Source organism: Pteropus medius, unplaced genomic scaffold (assembly GCF_902729225.1).
Source record: "Pteropus medius unplaced genomic scaffold, Ma_sr-lr_union100, whole genome shotgun sequence".
NCBI lineage: Eukaryota > Metazoa > Chordata > Mammalia > Chiroptera > Pteropodidae > Pteropus > Pteropus medius.
This window is the reverse complement of record NW_024351729.1, coordinates 12,694,718-12,714,581: the sequence shown is the minus strand read 5'-3', so window position 1 is coordinate 12,714,581 and position 19,864 is coordinate 12,694,718. Positions and strand designations below refer to the sequence as shown.

Below are 19,864 nucleotides of genomic sequence, written 5' to 3'. Positions count from 1 at the left end.
GTTGGCCTAACCCTACTATCCCCTATAAATCCACTGTCACATTTGAAGCCAAGCTTTAAGAATTTCTTAGATATGGCTTCTAGTTAACACAATACCCATGTGGAATGATACTCTACCCACTTTGCCAGTTCCTACCTCGAATAGCTATTGTGGAGCTATTGTGCTCACTAGCTATTTAAACCTGCTTTCCATATTGATGCCCCATGCAAACCACCGCCTTCCATAAATTCTTACTTCTTCTCTACTACTTTTGAATAAAATGCTACCATTTCAATAAATTCTTAACTTTAGCTCTTTCATTACTCAAATAATTTCATTACAAAAACATGTTTTAGGATGTGTAGAGAACCTGATAAATATGACCATTTTTTTGTCCATAATACTGAAGACAGCAATAAAAAAAGAGAAAATTTACTGATTGAATGGCATGGTCGATGATTTTTTTAAAAAACTAGTTAAGGGGCTGCCAGGATCATAAAAAGTCAAGACCCAAGCCCCACTGTGGCCTAAAAACCATTGTAAATTGATTAGCATAAAAAAAAGAAGTGAAGAAGCTATGAAAGTACAGTATATGACAAAAATGACAGTTGTAATCAATGGAGTAACAAGTGTATGTGTGTGTTCGTGTGTGTGCATGTGTGTGTTTCTTAAACTGAAACTTAAAAGAAACCAAAGAAGAGCACAAAACTTTATTTCTCAATCAACAGAATATTTTTCATCTTCAGTTTGGATGTACTTTTAAGTTCAGACAGTTTTCCTTTGTGTTTATTATTAATACTCTCTTCATCAAAGAAGGGTTTAAAAAAAAAAACATGAGAAAAAGAAAAAATAAAAAGGCTTAATTAATTTTGACAGGAATTGCATTAATATGAACTGTTAAATATACTTCTAAGACTCAAAGCAATGAAAGCTAGAGGAGGGCTGCTAAAAATGCCCATATCTAAAATCTAAATTTCAATTATCTACTATATTTACAACTTCATGCTTTACAATGTGCCAGAAGGGCTGGCTTACTGGTCTCGGCATCTGGTTTAGAATTACTATATTTTCCAAATTGCACAATTTAATTCATCCCTTAATCTTTCTAGGGGCTGGATATGCAGACAAATCCTACCAACACTTGTGGGCTTATTCATCCCGGGCCTTGTACCCTGGCGGTGGAGAGATGGGCTGCTCCTAAACCTCCCCTTCTCTTTTATAATTGCAGCAGACCCTATTTTGGGTGAAGACTAGTTTCTCTCTCCATACCTCAGGAGTGACTCCAAAGATCCCCTCCACTGTAATAAAATTTTTAAAATTGCAAGAAATCAATTACTTTAAAAATGTGACAAAGATATTTAATAATGGAAATATGGTCACAGTAACTAAAGTTTTCAAAACTGGAACAAAACTGACGTAGAGGCAACTCAAACCATGCAGAACTAGGTGCAAAATGGATGTCTTGGTCTCTGAGGAAATACAAAGCGAGGCTCCCGTGATTGCTCCCACATAAACCATGTGTTTACTCTCTGTCTCTCATATTCTATGTGCATCTTTCTGGAAAGTAAAGAGGCCACAAGAGAGCCCACTTAAAATGCTCCTGTCATGTAAATATGTCTGCACTATTTGGCTTTCCGAAAAGCTGTACTTCAATACTTGTCTTGTATAGTGCATTAGTTTTGTAATATTTACTATCGCCTGGGGGAACAAAACCAGTAGGTTTAGTTGAAGTCTTTACTAAAATAGCAAATTAATTTAGGTTAGAAATGCCATAATTAATTAGATCAGCTCTTCACTTGAGGGGCCAGAATCTATACTGAGTAATAGTAACCTGCAGTTACGAATAAAGCTATATGGCCAATAAAACAATATGTTCTGTGTTAACAATAGCATCACCACAAGTTGTTCAAGGCATTAAACTTGACCTTTCATTGTTTCTCAGCACTCCACATTCTTTTCTGCAGCGAACATTTCTGACCACATTTAGCACTTACTTTGGAATATATCATCTTAACATAATATATAAGAACGTCTGATAATAATCTCTATTAATTCAACCCAGTTGTTTATAAATATGAGAAAATAATGGAAAGATATACTTTTATATTTCATTCCTAGGATGAACATAAAAAATGAAACACTTTCAAACATAATTCGAATGTAAAATGTAAACATATACTAAATATCAAAATAGCATTAAAGGTTTTAGGGTTAATAATTTGATAGAAAATATCTAAAATATTTAAGTGATGCTTAACTTAAAGTTTAAAACATAAAGGTCAAAGAAGGTGAAAACACTAATAATTATTGTTTAAAATATGTAAATGTCAAGTAGAAGAAATGAATGAGAAATTTAGACACTTGTTATTTAAAGCAAAAATAATCATGTCATGGATAATTTACAATATACTATGGAATTCTTTTGTGGCAACACTTTACTTTTATTAAAAATAATTTTTTTATAAAAATAAATTTACTTAATTTGTGGTTAAAGTATTTTGCTTAAATAAAGGTAATATGTTTTTAGAAAGAGTTTTAAAATTTTCTCATTTTTTTAAATAAAAGAATTATAAGCAGTTTCTAGGTTAAAAAATAAAAACTAACTATAACTTTTTATGAGACATAAAACATGACTACATTGAAAGGAAAAAAACAAAACAAAACATGTACCACTGTGTTATATACACAATAGACTAAGTAAAAAAAAAAAAAAAAGTTGTATTAGGGAATTAAAAGGTCATTAATTACATAATAACAAAATAAGCAATCAAGAGAAAGATATGATTAGAAACCTATGTACCTAACAACACAGATACTATGAAAAATCCACCATCATAATGGAAGATTTTAATACACTTTTCTCAGTAACTGGTATCTATTGCAGACTAAAGAATATCGGGTATTTAAATATCAAAACAGGAAGTTTGGTATAATGTTCAAATAGAATAAACTGGCATCTGACAACTTTCTAAACAAACAAGGACATATAAAGAACATATAAGAAAAACAACATATAAAAAAGAAATCTGACAATATACTATGACATAAAACAACCTGAATAAACCTTAAAGAGACTGTAAATACACACCTTGTTCTCCAACTACAGTGCATTTAACAAGTTAAAGTCAGTAACAACAACAACAAAAAACTAAAAATAAAAATGCCACACCAACATATTAGGAAAAAAAAAATTAAAGCATGTATCTAACTTACATCAAAGAGCAAATCGCAATGGAAACTTAAAAATATATATAACTCTACAATTTTTAAATTATAGAGGTAAATATATATAACTCAGAACATTTTAAAACTTGAATATTTATATTAAAAAAGAAAGCCTGTAACAGATGAAACACATCAGATGAAAAGGCAATCGAGGATTTTATAAAGGAAGATACAGGTAGCTGTCACCTGAACTCCATGCAGCATAGACATCATGTTCCCCACAATGTGATTCAAAAAGTAGTAAGTTCACAGCACTACTTATAAAATATTTTTGCCAAAAGTACTGATCCTGAGTCCAATCAAGTCTCTACATTTAACTGCAGAAAATTCAAAGAAGAAACAACATCAATAATACTACAAGGCAGCAATCTAATTCCAGAATGTAGGATTCTGTACTGTAAAAAATGACCTGGTTTCTTCTCAAATTAAAAGGACTTTAAAAAGGAAACAGGAGGAAGAACAGTTATAAGAATCCTAAGATCACAGTAAACAAATGCAATTTGTAGGCACAGTTTAGATACTACAGCAAACAAATAAACTCCTAAGTTTTTGTTTTGTTTTGTTTTGTTTTGTTTTTAGATATTTGAATAAGTGTCAATATAGATAGGGTATCAAGTGATATTTATATAAGTATTAATTTTGTTAGGTGTGGAGATGAAATGGTGATTATGTTTGAGTTCTTACCTGATAGAGATGCACACTGAAATATTACATGTGAAATAGCATGCTGTCTGGAAGTCACTTTGCAGTATTAAAGTAAAATTAAAAAGGGAGAATAGATTAAACAAGATGACAATACATTGATGATTATGCAAACTAGTTGACAGGCATATGGGGGTTCATTATACAAATCTACTTTTGTGTATATTTAAGATGCTCAACAATAAAGAGGCTAATAATGTCTTTAAATAAAAAAATAAACGTTGACAATTAAAGAATAAGCCTAAAAAAAGGAAAAAGAGACATAGCCAATACATAAAAACAACAAAAATAAAAAATAAAGCCATAGCTGAAAGCATCAAAGCCACAAATTAGTTCCTCGAAAGAAAGAAAGAAAGAAAGAAAGAAAGAAAGAAAGAAAGAAAGAAAGAAAGAAAGAAAGAAAGAAAAGAAAAAAGAAAAAATAAAAATAAAACAGAAAAGCCAATAGTAAGACTGAGCAAGAGAGAGCAGGCTCGAATAGACAATATTAAGAACAAAAGAGAGGGTGTAGTGATGAACCTGTCGAGATTTTTAAAACCATAGTTGCACTTTCCTTATCATGGTATTGATTTTCATAAGTGAAATCAGCCTATAATTTGCCATTTGCATCCCATTCTTACCGAGTTTTGTTATTAAGAATATACTAAGGATATACTATCAAAGTAAGTTGGAGAGTTCTTTCTTTTTAATTTTTTCTATCCTTTGGAATCATTTTTATACAATGGACATCATCTCCTCTTTGAGAATTGGGGAGAAGATTCCTAATAATTTATACTTATATGTCTAATCTGGGGTTTTAATTTTTCTCAAAACAACTTTAGTAATATATTATCCATTTAAGCAAGGTTTCAAATTATTAGCCTTAAGTTCTTTATAGTAATCTCTTCTAATAAATTATCTCAGCTTCCACTTTTAAAAGCTAAAGAAGAGCATAGAAGAAGAAAGTATAAGGATGAAAACCAATGAAACAGAAAATTGGCATATAATAGAGAAAAATCAATTAAATCAAAAGCTGATCTTTTAAAAAGATGAATAAAAAATCTCTAGCCAAAATAATCTGGAAAAATTAATGAGAAGACACAAATTACTATTGTCAAGAATGAAAAAGAGAATACCACTACAGATTCCACAGACAGTTAAAAAAATAAAAGAACAATATTACTTAAGGCAATATATCTGTCTACTTCAATGAAACTGATAAATTCCTGGAATGGCACAAATTACCAATACTGACTCAGTAAGAAAAATGAAACTTAAAAGGTTCTATATTATATAAAGAATTTCAATCTATAATTATAAACTTTCCCACAAAGATAACCACAGGCCCAAGTGACTACATCACAGGCATTTTAGAAAGAAATACCAATCCTATAAAAACTCTTTTAGAAATAGAGAAGCAAGGAATACTTCCTAACTCATTTTATGAGACCAGCATTATTCTAAAACCCTACGTCATACAAAGACACTACATAAAAAAGAAAACTAGAGACTGATATCCCTCAAAAGCAAAGATGCAACAATCTTTAATAAAATATTAGCAAATTATATCCAGCAATATATACAAATAATAACATATCTTGATAAAATGAGGTTATCTGGGAATGCGAGCTTGATTTCACATTCAAAAATTCATCAATGTAATTCACCGTGTGAACAGAACAAAAGAGAGAATTATAAAAAAAGTTTTGTGATTTAAAAACTCTCAGAACCTTAGGAATAGAAAGGACCTTCCACAACCTAACAAGAGGAATCTATGAAAAACTTAGATGTAACATCATATTTAATGGCAAAAGACTGAATGCTTTCTACCTAAGATTGGGAAAATGGTATGCATATCTGTTCTCACTACTCCTATTTAATGTTATAGCTTGTGTAGTCAGGTAAGAAAAGGGTATAAAGGCATAAAAATTGGGAGGGAGTAAGTAAAATTATATTTTTTCTTTAAAAATAAATGATACTGGGTTAAGGGTGAATAAACATATTGAAAAAAATGAAAACTGACCTCTGGTTTACACCACAGAAAAAAATAAATTTCAGGTAGATTACAGACTTAGAAATGAATGGCATGAATACTAAAGCTTCTCAAAAACACAATAAAAAAGAATATGTTCATGATTATGGGATAGGGAAAGACATTATAAACAGGACACAAAAGCACTATCCATAAAGTAAAAAACTGATAAATTGAACCACATTAAAAATAACTATTCATCAAAAGACACACACAGGGAGTGAAAAAAGCAAGCCACAACCAGATATCTGCAATACATGTTTTTGATAAAAGGGTTCTTATAGAAAATATATAAAAAATATCTACAAATCAACGAAAGAGAGGACATAGAGGGAATTCAATAGAAGGTTGGGCAAGAGACCCAGATAAGCACTTTGCAGAAAAAGATGAAAATATGGCCAATAAGTATATGAAAAGGTGCTTAATCTCATTAACCATCAAGGAAATACAGATTAAACCCTAATTTGATACCACTACACACCCATCAGAATGGCTAAAATGAAAAATCCAAACAATATCTCCTGTTGGCAAGGCTCTAGAGCTCCTACTCCGTTATACTGCAGGTGCCGGTGTAAGTTAGAATAGTCATTTGAAAAACTGGTAATGCGCGCACAGCCTTTAACTCCTAGTGTACAGACTCAACGAAATGCGTACATCAGTGCACCAAAAGGCAAGTAGAAGAATGTTTATAGCAGTATTGTTAACGATAGTCTTTAAGTGGAAATAATCCAAATATCCAGTAGAATAAAGAGTTTCTAGATAAAAATAATGGACTCACACAAACGAGAGTAATGAATCAAGGAAAACTTAAATAAGGATAAAGGGTTCTAATTCCTTCTTTTTTTGTAGCAAAGTTTAAGAAATATTGCCTATGATAGGAAAATCAAGAAATAGATATTTAAGTATATTATTTAAAGCCATAAAGGCAACCATTAGTAAATAGATAGCCATTTACCTGAAAATTATATATAACAATCAGATAAGTAGAGACGGTGAGTGAGAGGAGGGAGGGAATGTAAGTGTATGAAATCCTTCATCTGTAATAACAGGTGGTCAAGAGCAGGCATCATATAGTGCTGACAAATCAAGAAAGGGAAATAATTAATTTAAAGTTAGATAATAGCCACCAAATTAAAAAAAAAAGTAAAAATAACTGTAAGCAGTGTTTGCCTTTGGGATTGGGACTTGACTAGGAGGCAGGGAGGCCAATATTCATTCTATTCTTTGTTTTCTGTATCAACTGTTAAGCATGTGCATATATTACTTCTATAATGTGAATACTAGAAAATGTACATAAAATAAGTAAAATGCTCTGGGTGAAGGTCTGAAGAGTTCTAGTCTCTACCACAGCTCGGCAAGTTGAGCTTATTGGCAAATGGCTGTAGTAAGATATCAGCATAGGAAATCTCTTAGAATACTAGAATACAAGCTAAGGCAATAGCCTCTGATTTTATAGTTCAATGAAAATTAAAATCTATAGTCTATTAATTTTTACTTTAGAATAATTCTATTAAATGTTTTTTTGTTTCGAAATATGAATTTATGATTTACATTTTCAACACATACTGATCTATGTATAATTAGAAGAATATGTTACTAATTTCTAAAGTTCTTTGTGATGAAATAAATTTTAAAAATCATGATTATCTTTTAGAATATATCATGTAAGAACAGATCTATGTAATTTATGAACCTACTTGTCCTGGTTACTATTACTGCATAATAAATTACCCTCCAACCAAATGGTATAGAACAATATGTACATTTGTTTACTTATTTATATTTCCCAGAATTGTGGGTCAAGAATTCTGTAGGGCTAAGCTGGACAGCTCTCACTTGGGATCTCTTATAACGACACAGTCAGACGGAGGCTAGGGCTGTAGTCAAGGCTCCATAGGTCTGGGCACCCAAGATGGCACACTCACTTGGCTGGCAGTTGATGTGAGCAGAGCACTCTGAGCAGGAAGCTCTGCCATGGCTGCCAACCAGCTTGCTTAGACATGGCCATTCCAGCTAGATGGACACAGAGTAACAGAACTTCTCACTGGCAGCTGGCTTACTCGAATGAGTTTCCCGAGGGAATCAGGTGGGAGCCGTGTGGCCTTTTATGACCTAGTCCCAGAGGTCACACAATGTCTGCTGCACGCTATTAGTTACAAGTGAGTAACTAATATTAACCAATAGTAAACTACAGATTCACAGAGAGGGGCACAGATCCCCACTCTTGATGGAAAGAGTGTCAAAGACTTCATAATCATGTTTTACAGTCACTACACTACTCCATGGATTAAAAAAAAATGTGAATTAAGCAAAATACAACAATTTTAAATTAATGAAGTCACATTTACTTTGAATTTCTACCTTAGCATAATACTTTAGTGAAACATAAGGGATTCAGTAATATTCGGTGGATGGAGGAGAAGGGAAGTTACTAAGAAAAAAAGCAAATCCTTGGCCCATTTTTAGAAAAAGAATACTTTCAGCTTGAAAATATAATAGGCAAACTGTGCAATTAAAAGAAATTATGGAGAATGATGCAGCAATAGCCACTGAGTGAATTTAAAATACAAAATTGTTCTGTCACATCGAATAAAAAAAGCAAAGGTAAATTAAAAACATCCAGGGAGTTTAAAATGCCTTAACTTATTAACTAAAATCCTCATGACTCCTAATTAGTGCAGGTTAAACATTTAACCACAGAAAAAATACCTTTTCCTAAATAAACTATACTTCATTCTTAAATATGTAAAATGCCTTTTTTAGAAAGCCATGCATGTTATACACATATTAACTAATTCTCTGGGATTAAAATCTCAATGAATTTCTAATTGTGAAGTAAAAAATCAGAGGGTACAATTTTAATGATTAGGTGAGCTTAATTTCTGACAAATGCTAATAACTGTTTTCTATTAAGATACTGGACCAAGTTATTATGTGTTCTGATCCTTTATGTACTTCACCCCCACTAAAATTTCTATGGCCAACTGTCTCTTATTGTTTAAATAAGAAAATAAGGAGCTGTGAAGGTGATTAGTAACAATGTAGATATTCAACAGAACAAGCTCTTTTAAACTACTGTTATTTCTTAATGTTCCTGTTTTCTATAACAAATCCCCAAGTGTATATTTGCTTCAAGCTTCTCTATTTTCTCTGTCACCTTTCTCAGACATTCTCTAAAATATTTTTTAGCTGGTTTCAATTTATTTGGAAATCATTTAAGCTTTCATTAAGAACAAGATTTAGGGGGTGGAGGCAATGACTCCTCATTCTCAGCTTCTCTGAGAGAGATCACTCACAGAACTAGAGAATGGGAAATGAATGAACTCCATTGGCTGCATCTAAAGTCAAGTCTGCCATACATTAAACCAAACAACAAAATACTGAGATACAAGATGGTACTGACAAAATTGTTAACCACTTTTTATTTCCCAATCAGCAGTCCCAACTATTTTGGCACCAGGGACCGGTGCTCCTATGAGAATCTAATGCCTGATGATCTGAGGTGGAGCTGAGGCAGTGATGCTAGCACTGGGGACTGGCTGCAAATACAGATGAAACTTCATTCCTTCACCCACCTCCCACCTCCTGCTGTACTGCCTGGTTCCTAACAGGCCATGGACCAGTACAAGTCCATGGCCTGGAGGTTTGGGACCCCTGTTGTAGACCACAGTTCTTAAAAAATAAAAATACAAAACAAAAGAAACAAACTCAGTCTTGAGATATAAAATTTCAGAACTCAAGGGAGGTTGCTTGACATCCTTAACTGATAAACAAGCAAAATGACACCTAAAAAAAAAGCACTGCAATTTTCTCAAGGCCTCAAAAGAAGTCAATCCCCAGGCTCTTAGGTCCTTTCAAGTGGGATGATTTCAGACACTTCTCATAAGTAACAATACTTCTCTCCTTCCTTCCTACTCATCTGTCAACTAAATCTAGATTAAAAAGAAAAAAAAATACTTGGTAACTAATTAAACCACATTCAACTAGTAGGCTAGATTTAAGGTTTATTTTGTTGCTATTAATGAGATGTAATAAGATTGGTATTTCTAGTATTTCTCACAATGTCTTTTGTTGACTATTAGTAGATGGCAGTTGTGAAAATGGTCTTCTGGTCAAATAAATTTGGAAAACACTAGCTTAAACAAAATTTTTTATATAATATTTCTCAGAATTTTTAATTTGATATATCGTGAGACCCCATAGAGAGAATACAGTAAGTAGCACTTCCCAGTCCCACCTAGAGGACAAGAAATCTGTGGAACATAATTTGAGAAGTCATAAACTACCTATATTGAATTTGATCTTAATAATTATTGAACTAAAAGTGATATGGAATCCAATCTGTTTTCCTAGCTATGGTCCTAAACATGTAAAAGGTAACTGAAATAACAAGATATAATTTATTAGCCAGTAGTCTTAGATGATCTTGAGATCCCAACAGCCAGGTTAACTGGGGTTGTTTAATGCATCGGAGACCAACGCTTTTGATTGACTGACTTCCTTTTCTTCGTTAGTTGCATAAACCTAGTTATAAATTACAAGACTTAGCCTGCTAAGGTCTCAGTTAACCAGACAAGTTACCTCTACACTGCATGTCAGGTTATTCTACAGCTCAGGTCATTTAAGCTATTTATCTAATTCGAAGGCCACATTTTTAGATTTTAGCGTCCTTATTACCCTTTTTAAAACTTTACGAGGCAATTACAAATAGAACCGATGTCATGAAATTATGTAAAACTGGTTTAAAAAGTTATCTCATAAAACACAAGATACTTTAAAAAACTAACATTTTTGATGTTCATTGTTAACTATATACATTGAAATTTTTTATGTAATAAAATACCCTTACATCATAACTTCATAGCTTTAAAATAATTACAAGCTGCTGTTCGTTGTTGTTGGCATGGGATACTTTATATTTACTATAGCTGAATATTAATTTTTATTTTTTAAAGCATGAGGGTTTCTATCATGGTTAAAATTTGATTTGTAGTTTGAATGACACAATACAAAGCAAAGTATGTGCTTATGAAAAATGTTTAAATATAGAGGTTAAATAAAATGTTACCTTTGGATAGTGTCTTGGGTATTTATTTCATCCTATCAGAAAAGTTATATATCCGGAAATCTATTTATTTATTTCTTATAAAGAAATAATAAATATAGAGATAATTTTGCAATCTAAAAAAAAAGTGAATTTTCTCATTTTTTTGGAGATAGGCATATCAATGTCTCTTGATGTATGTTTTGAAATTTTTCTTTCTTTTTTTTTTAAGGTGAATTAAAATGTTATTGAGCTAACCTGAACTTTCTGTATATAAAATTTAAAGTTTCTTAATCTAGAAGGTTTCAGTTATTTTAATTGAAAATTTATCTTTCCATTATAAGCATTATGAAAAAAATTTACAAATATGTAACCATAGTTTACTAGTACAGAACTTATAAATTTAATGGAAAGAAAAATAACATAACATAAAATTCATTCTCTTTCTTGAAGCTCTGGAACATTTCTAACCATGAAATTCAGTGTAAAATACCTACTGGGTTAGAAGAGATTGTCTCATTACAATATATTATGTACAAAGCCCCATTTAAAGCCACATCAAATTATAAGTAATAATGTTATTAAAAGGCCATCCTATATAGTCCTCTTTATTCCAGAGTCATAATGAAAAAATTATTTATTAATGAGCCTGATTTATAAAATTATACCCATTGCAATTTTTGCCTTTGGGCACTAGAACAAAGTTAAAAACATTCAGTGAGCTACAGAACACTTAACAATTATAAAAGCAGTAAGCAGCACCATAAATCACAATTATTCCAAAACAATACGCCAAAAATTCAATTTAAACTGATAATGTATCATTTAATTATATTTTGATGTAGAGCAACATTTGTCTAAATGATCTAGGAAAATATGGAATCTTGGAAGATTGTTTTTATTAAGAAATAAATTGGAGAGTTGGCTTTTTTTTTTTCTCTTGAAGGTGTATGAAACAAAAGGGCAGTCTGAGTCTTTGGGTGCCACTATTTACAGCTTAAAGAGAAGCCAGGCTCTGAACATTTGTAGATTTTGTGAGGCACAATGAATCAGAGGACCCAACTATGTTAACAGCTGCTGCTAACCTTTTTAACACACCAGACAGCCATATTACTAAGAGCTCACCTGATCATAGTATTTTCACCAAAAATGATACAGAGGGCAGAGTTACTAAATCAGCACTATTTTCTAAGAAGATAAATTGCTCTTCATCCTGGATGGAATAGGCAACAGAATACATACGATATTTCTTCTAAAACAGCTATATAAACCAATACTAAGTTCTTCTTTCATATTCCTCGAGATAGAATGAGATAGTATCCTCACATATTAGCAACTTTTAAGAGTTCAAATAAGTAGGAAACCCTTGATACATGCAAATATGTTATACAATATTTAATTCTTAGCATACAAGTTGATTAAATAAAAGTCCTTTCCAAAATATTTCTTTGTAATTAATAAGTCTGTTTTATTCAAACAGACAATTTGCAGATTAGTAAAATTATTTCAGAAGGCATTATATAAATCAAGCATTTTTGATTCAAATAGTCTGAATACAATCTAAGCTTACAAATGAGAAGCCCCATGGATAAATGGATCCACTGGAGGAAAAAGAAATCCACATTTAAATAAAAGAAATAATGGGTATTTAAAACAAACAAGCTCCTTAAGTGTCCACTAAGATTAGCCAGGGAACAGTCTTTTTATTTGTCTGAGATTGCAATGCATTTTCTGTAGATGCTGTTAATAAAGAGGAACATCTGCAGGTTAGGTCGCTTGCACATACAGCTATCATGAGAATAATACCTATAGCTTCAATATGTTGTTTACAGCCAATGAAACTAAAAAGCATTACAGATAATTGTTCATATTCTCTACTTGGAATTGTTTCATCTTTTGCATTCAACATCTTTCTAGTAGTAGCTACAGATGTCATCTATGTGCCTAGGGCTTTTTTAATGATTTCCTGTTCTAATAGTTGGTGAGATTCTAACGAAGTATAGACTCTCCTTGCCCTTTTAGGGAAAGGGGGAAAAAGCAACAAAGAAACCTAATCAGGTCTAAAAACGAGTTTATCCTATTTTGTACAAAGAAAACAGAAAGAGTCTGGGGAAGATAAACTAATTTCCACCAGTTTCTGCCTACCACATATACACTAACTCAATTTAGATTGATCTGATAATGTCTACAGACTTACTACCAAGACACAAGGTTACTATATACATCTGGGCTTATTTTTCCAAAAAATAGCATGAGATAAAATGTTGTTTAAGCTCCTTTTAATTTTATTTTATTTAATATTTATTTTGGTTTCTTACTTCAAAGCAAGTAACACAAGTTTTTTGTTTGTTTGTTTTACATCTTTTTAAAATTTACCACAACAGGACAAGGCCAGAACAAATTTTATATATATTTTCAGGTCAAAAGATTATAATTTTTAAGAGAATACATGTTGTTGTACTTAAAAAACAATGTGTATGCAGTAGGGGAATAAAACAGCTTTATTTTACACTTTAAAATTATTATTAAAAGCAGCCAATTTTTATGTATAAAAATAACCATTCAATTCTGGGACAATGGAAAGGTAATTGAAGTAGCAACCAATGGAACTAAATCTTAGTTTAAAAAAAATTTCCAGTAATTAGCTTTTTGCCAATAATATTTATGTTAAATTTCAAGGGCAGAGATTTAAAAATTCAAAAGATTATATCTTAATTTATAAAAGTAGTCAAGACTTATAAAGTCATTCAATTCCTTGGAAATAGTATCTGCAATTCAATATTTACTAAACAGTTAGTATATGCCAGGTACTAGGTAAATCAAAAAGAACAGGACATTTCTATCCTCAATGAAAAGAGTTTGAATCTCATACATAATATTTTAATTTTAATAATCTGGCAGAAAAATAATTTTCCAAAATTGCATTATCACTGTTACCAAATAGAATCAATATAATTAAACTAATTAATATGGCCAAAGCAAGTGATTTATTTTTTAAAAATAGTAAATGAATGCAGTTACAGAGAAGGATGTTATTTTCTTCCTTACTATGTTCACTTTTCCAATTTAAAATAATTTTTACTAAAATGAGAAAATGTTACTTAGAACTTAAAATATATGGACATAAAATCTATTATAGTTGTTAGCCAGTGATATGAAATAGAATTTGGATATCTCTTTTTATCTTTTAATAAGTAGCCTTAATTATTTTACTTATTAAATTCAAGTACAAGTTTACAGAAATATAGGCAGTCCTTAATGTAGAATTCTTGAACATATTATATTTAATACCCATGATATATTAAGTACAGAAATAGTCTTCAAACAATATCTTATTTTTTAAAAGATATATTAAAAGTACACAGTTTATTTGTATGTATGAAATTACATAGATTCATAAGAAAAAATACAAGAACTCGCTAAATTTATATCTAATATTTCAGTAAAGATCAAAAGTATAAATGCCCCTAATGATAAAGACGACTCTGGTTTATCATATAGTATCCCATTAATAATGCATAATATTCATTTCCTAATATGGGAGAAATTGAATTTTTTCCACTTCTTTCATTTAAAAAATATCATTAGTGATTTCCAGCAACAAGATAGCAGAATAGTCAGGATCTGCTATTCCCTCTATTTATAGCACATAGAAAAAAAAAGGATAAAATATAGAAGAAAGAGTCTACGACCATGCTACCCTGAACAAACCCAATCTCATCTGATCTCAGAAGCTAAGCAAGGTCGGGCCTGGTTAGTACTTGGATGGGAGACCACCTAAGAAGATCAGGTATTGTAGGCATAAAAAATAAAAAAATAAGAGATTGTAAGCTGACAAGGTCCTTGCAATCTGTGAGGTTAATCAAGGGTTGCCTCGCCTAAAAAATATATATATACACATATATTTCATATAAATATATATAAACTTCTAAAAGGCAAGCTAGACCCAACAACAAGATAAAAACCACAGAATACCTGAAACTAAATAAAAACATAATGTGATGAGTGGGGCCCAAGCCATAGACTTGCTGGACTACAAAAGACTAAGTTGAAAGATCGCAGTGAATGTCTAAAATGAATGCCAGAAGAAGAAAAAAAGAAAAAATGGTGATGAATCATTGTAGTTTGAGATAACAGATAGTATATTTTCAAAAGAGAGGGAAGACATGAGTCTTCAGGTTGAAATTGTATCTCAGGTCCCAAATCAAATACATATATATATAAAATATTAAGACTAAAGAGAATGCATACCTTCCATCAAGGAATAACAATGAAAGTTTTATCAACAACAGATTGTCAGCAGACAATGAATAATACCTTTAAAGCTTTAAAGAAAAATAGCTGTCAGCCTAGAATTTCATACCCAACTAAGCCAACATCTAAGAGTTAGGGCAAATTAAAGGCATCTCTGGATATTCAAAGAATTTATGTTTCACATATCCATTCTTATAAAAATAGTAAAGGAAGTACTTCGGTATTTTTTTTTTTCCAAAGCCAATTCATGGGAAGGCATGAATCACACAAGTACAAAACTTATTCAAACAGGTTGCTAAGTCTACTTAACTAATGATTTAAAATGTTAATTACCAGTGTTTTGAGTTTACAGAAAAGATAAAACCTAAAACTGACAAGAAGCAGGAGGGTACTAATCAGTAAATGGAGAGTGTAAAACAGATAGTCATGAATAGGAAGACAGAAATTCTGAATAACGAAAAATTATTTTAAAAATTACTATGTATATATATGTGTGAATTTCTGTAATAGTCACATACATACACATACATGCATACAAATACATGATAAACTACAAAGTGAAAAGATTTTAAATGACATTCTATCAAAACACTTTGATGGTACATCTTTCATTCATAGTAATTATCAATGCTATTATTTTGAAACTTTTAAAATTGCAGCATAAATCAAATGAGTAATTACATTAAAGTTAACAGCAATCAAGACCTTCAGGGTGAGAAGGAGCAATTAGAAAAATCATAGAAATTAAACTCTGAATGCTAAAACTGAATTAGAGATATTGATTTTAACTCCAAATTTTAAATACATATATTCGTATATTTTCTAACTCTGGCAAGAAATTGATGTAGAAGTAATGTATTCTCAGGAAAAAGGCACACATCTAGGGCCTAAAGTTTAGTACAGGTCCATCCCATTATTCGTAGATCTTTGGAGAGAAGACTGATGCTGAGTTTGGAACAAGGGAAGTATAAGATGATATTGAGAAATCTGTTCCAGAAAGCAAGAAAGTTTGTAAAAATTAAAAGTCACGTCAAGAATCCAGAAGTTAGTCCAATGGGGCTTCCCATTCACCAAAGTTGAGGCATCAGAAAAAATGACGATAATTGATTGAAACACACTACATCTCTGAACGTCTGAATCCATAGTATTAAGAAAAAGTCAGAGAAAACTCATTTATCCCCATTTTGTACTTCTATGAAATAAATTATTTACTTTGAAAATCATTTAGTTATTTAAAGGGAAAAAATAAGCATTTTCCTACAGTACTAGATGAACTATATTTCAGAGTAATAACACAGTTCTTAATAAAAGCTGGGAAAGCACTATGTTACAAAAGAATGGTGGCAAGTGTAGAAAAAAATGAAAATTTTAAAAGCATCGTATTGTAATACTTAAAGAAATTATTGTATCAGGATAAAATTATCAAATGTTACAAAAACTACTGACGGTAACTGGACATAATAGCAAAGTTACTTCGTAAATAATTACTTCTGGTTTCAAGTAAAACAAATTGATATTTGCAACAGAGAGATGAAGCTATCACCTAATCCAATAATTAAATTTAGGTCACTAATGGTGAAAAATAAAGCAAAACAGATATTATGTGTCTTTTGATCTCATACAGAAGTATATATCACCTATGACGTAATCTTGCTAAAAACATTTAAACTTAATCAAGTCTTTAGATATAACTTCCAGTTAATAGAACCTACAGGGACTAGAGGAATAAGTTAAATTATCACAAGTAAGCAATCAAACCCATATAAAATGACCTATAAAGGACTACTTTTTTCTGCAACTCAGTGTAATAAATAAAGAGCCTACTCTAGATTATAAAGATCTGTGGACTAGCAATTAGATGTGTGACCTTGGTTTAAACTAATTTAAAACAATATTTGGGGAAAAAATTGGAGAAATTTTAATGTAGATTAGGAATTAGATAATATTAAAAACTTAATTTCCTGAGGTTTGCTAATATTACATATACAATGTAGAAAAGATTTCTATTTTTTGAGAGACACATGTAAGTTTTTTTGGTTATATGTCATGGTTTCTGTCTTGCAAGGCAGATCCTTTAGTGGTCACTACCTATCGAGCAACAGGACTCAAGATGATTTTAAGAGGTTTCACACAGAATGGGTTAAGAAATAGGGCTGGGAAATTTAAGCTACGGAGGCAGGGAAAAGAAAGCCTAGGTTCCCTGATCATTCCGTTGATCCCAAGGATGTTGAGTAGGGCAAAGGTGTTCTACTGAATATGCCATGGGTAGGCATCACAAGACGGTCTGTTCACCCTATTACTCTTACTATTTATAGGATGAGTGTGAGTGTAGCCTTGACAGTGACAGGAATAAAAAAGAAGCTTGGCGTTGGGGCAGAGCAGAGTGTGAATACCAGTTATTTATCGTGGTGCTGTGCAAAGGCCAGCTGTCATTTACCTAGAGATCTTGGGGCCTCTGGAATTTTTCTGTGCCTGCAGCTTATGCCAGGGGTCCACTGGTCTCACTGAAAGTGAGTTCAAGAGAAGCCCTGCCCTCTCTCGGTGACATGGAAGGCTCTGGTCCTAGCCAGCTTACTTTTCCAGGAACCCAGACTGAGCCCCGCTGGTTGTTTCAGCCAAGTCTGCCTGTTGTATAATGGTGTTTAAAATCTACTTCAGAATTCTTTAGCATGAAATAATAAAATTTAAGTGTTAAAATTAATGAGCAGTAAAAAATTACAAATAAAATTTATAGATTTGAAACAAACAAACAGGGCTATCTCAGAAATAAGACCAAATAGATTAATAATCACAATAATTTTAAACAGTTGGACTAATAAATACATAGATAATCACACTGAATTTTAAAATACACTCTATCTATTTGCCTTGTATGTCCTGATCTGCATGCATAAGGTAAAATCACATTAAAGGGTTGAAAATAAAGGAATAGAAAAATACATGAGGAAAACTGTAGCCAAACTGTAATCAAAACAAACTGGTATAACCAAACTAAAGCAAATACATCAGATAAAATAGAATTTAAGGAAAAATTACTAATATGGAAAAGAGATAAGCTTTAAACAAAAAGCATCAAGCTGATATAACAATCATGAACTCTAAACAGCTAACCACATAGCCTCAGTATACAAAAAAATCTCACAGAAGGATTTGACGAATCTATAACTATCTGTGGGAGATTTCAGTACACTTCTATCAGAAATGGGTAGACAGAGTAAATTTTTTAAAAGGTAGGTATGTAGAATATTTGAAAAATAAAATGAGCATTCCTGTGGTAATAGAGAAAAAAGCAGGAGTTATGCATTTATTTTAATTATACTTTAAACATTTACAAAATTAACCACACACTAGATAACAAAATAGCACCAAAAATTTCAAGAAATTTGTGGATGCTGTGAATTAAACTAGCAATGGATCTATAGTGATAGGTTCATAAACTTTAAAATGTATTACTAAATATTTCATTGGGTAAAGAGAAAAATCACAATGGAAATCAAAGCATTGTGAAATGAATTACAAATGAAGGTACTGTGTATCAAAAATTAAAGGCTGCAGCTACAGTCACTGTATTTTGATGAGAAGCAAACATCTTTTAAGTGCACTTATTTAAACCAAGAAAATAAAAATAAATAACCATATAAGAAGCCAGAAAAGAACAAAAGAACATAAGCATTTCTTTCTCTTACTTTACTTAAAACTAATGAAAGATAAAGAAAAAAGGAGCATAAGTTAATAAAATAGAAAAGAAAGAATGAAGAGGTTAAAAAAAATCAAAGGCTGTTGCTTTAAAACAATTTTAAAAACCTAATCATATAGACAAATCTCAATTACAACACATAAAGAAAAAACATGGAAAATGTACAAATTAACAATATTAAGGATGGGGGAGAATATAACCACACACATAGTGATTATTTTAAAACTCTTAAGATTATTTATACCAATAAATTTGAAAATTTAAGACAATATAAATTTCTGAAAATTTTAAAAATTAGCAACATAAAATTTATATAGACAAAACAGAAAATCTATATAAGCCACTCCCTCCTATGTCTCAATTGCAATGCACGAATAATAATAATAATAATAATAATAATAATAATAATAATTACACACAATAATAATAATAATAATAATAATAATAATACACACAAACAGAATGAACAAACGAATTTATAAAGAACACAGTCCTAATACTAAATACAAATTGCTTCAGAGAATGTGGGAAAAATACAGTAAAGTTTCCCATTACATAAAAGTATAGAACTACTTCAGCTATACAGATGATAATATCCTAAATAAAATAGCAAGTTGAATTCAGCAATGAAACAAAATACATCATGTCCAAGGAAGTTTTATCATGGGAATACAAAGAAGGCTGGATATCAGAAAATGTTTTGATAGATTACTTTCAATGATTAAAGGAGAAAAATTATTATCTAAATAAACACAGAAATGACAACTGATAAACTACATTCATTACTTTAAATGGTAATGCAATACCAAAAAAATAAAATAAAAATTGATCCCATCACACACCCCTTAAAAAATTTAGAGGTGAATTAAATGCTTAAATATGAAAAATAAAACATTAATTTCAGAAAAAATAATATTGGGAAATATTGTGACAGTAGAAAATTATTTCTTTA

At 31.0% G+C, this 19,864-nt stretch overlaps 1 protein-coding gene and 1 pseudogene across 9 annotated transcripts in view; one reads left to right on the top strand and one right to left on the bottom strand.

Moving 5' to 3' along the window:
* Nucleotides 1–19,864, bottom strand: part of PARD3B (par-3 family cell polarity regulator beta) — a 901,201-nt gene that overhangs the window by 444,137 nt on the left and 437,200 nt on the right. The gene's annotated exons all lie outside the window — the stretch shown is intronic.
* Nucleotides 14,645–14,763, top strand: LOC120587772 (uncharacterized; annotated as a pseudogene).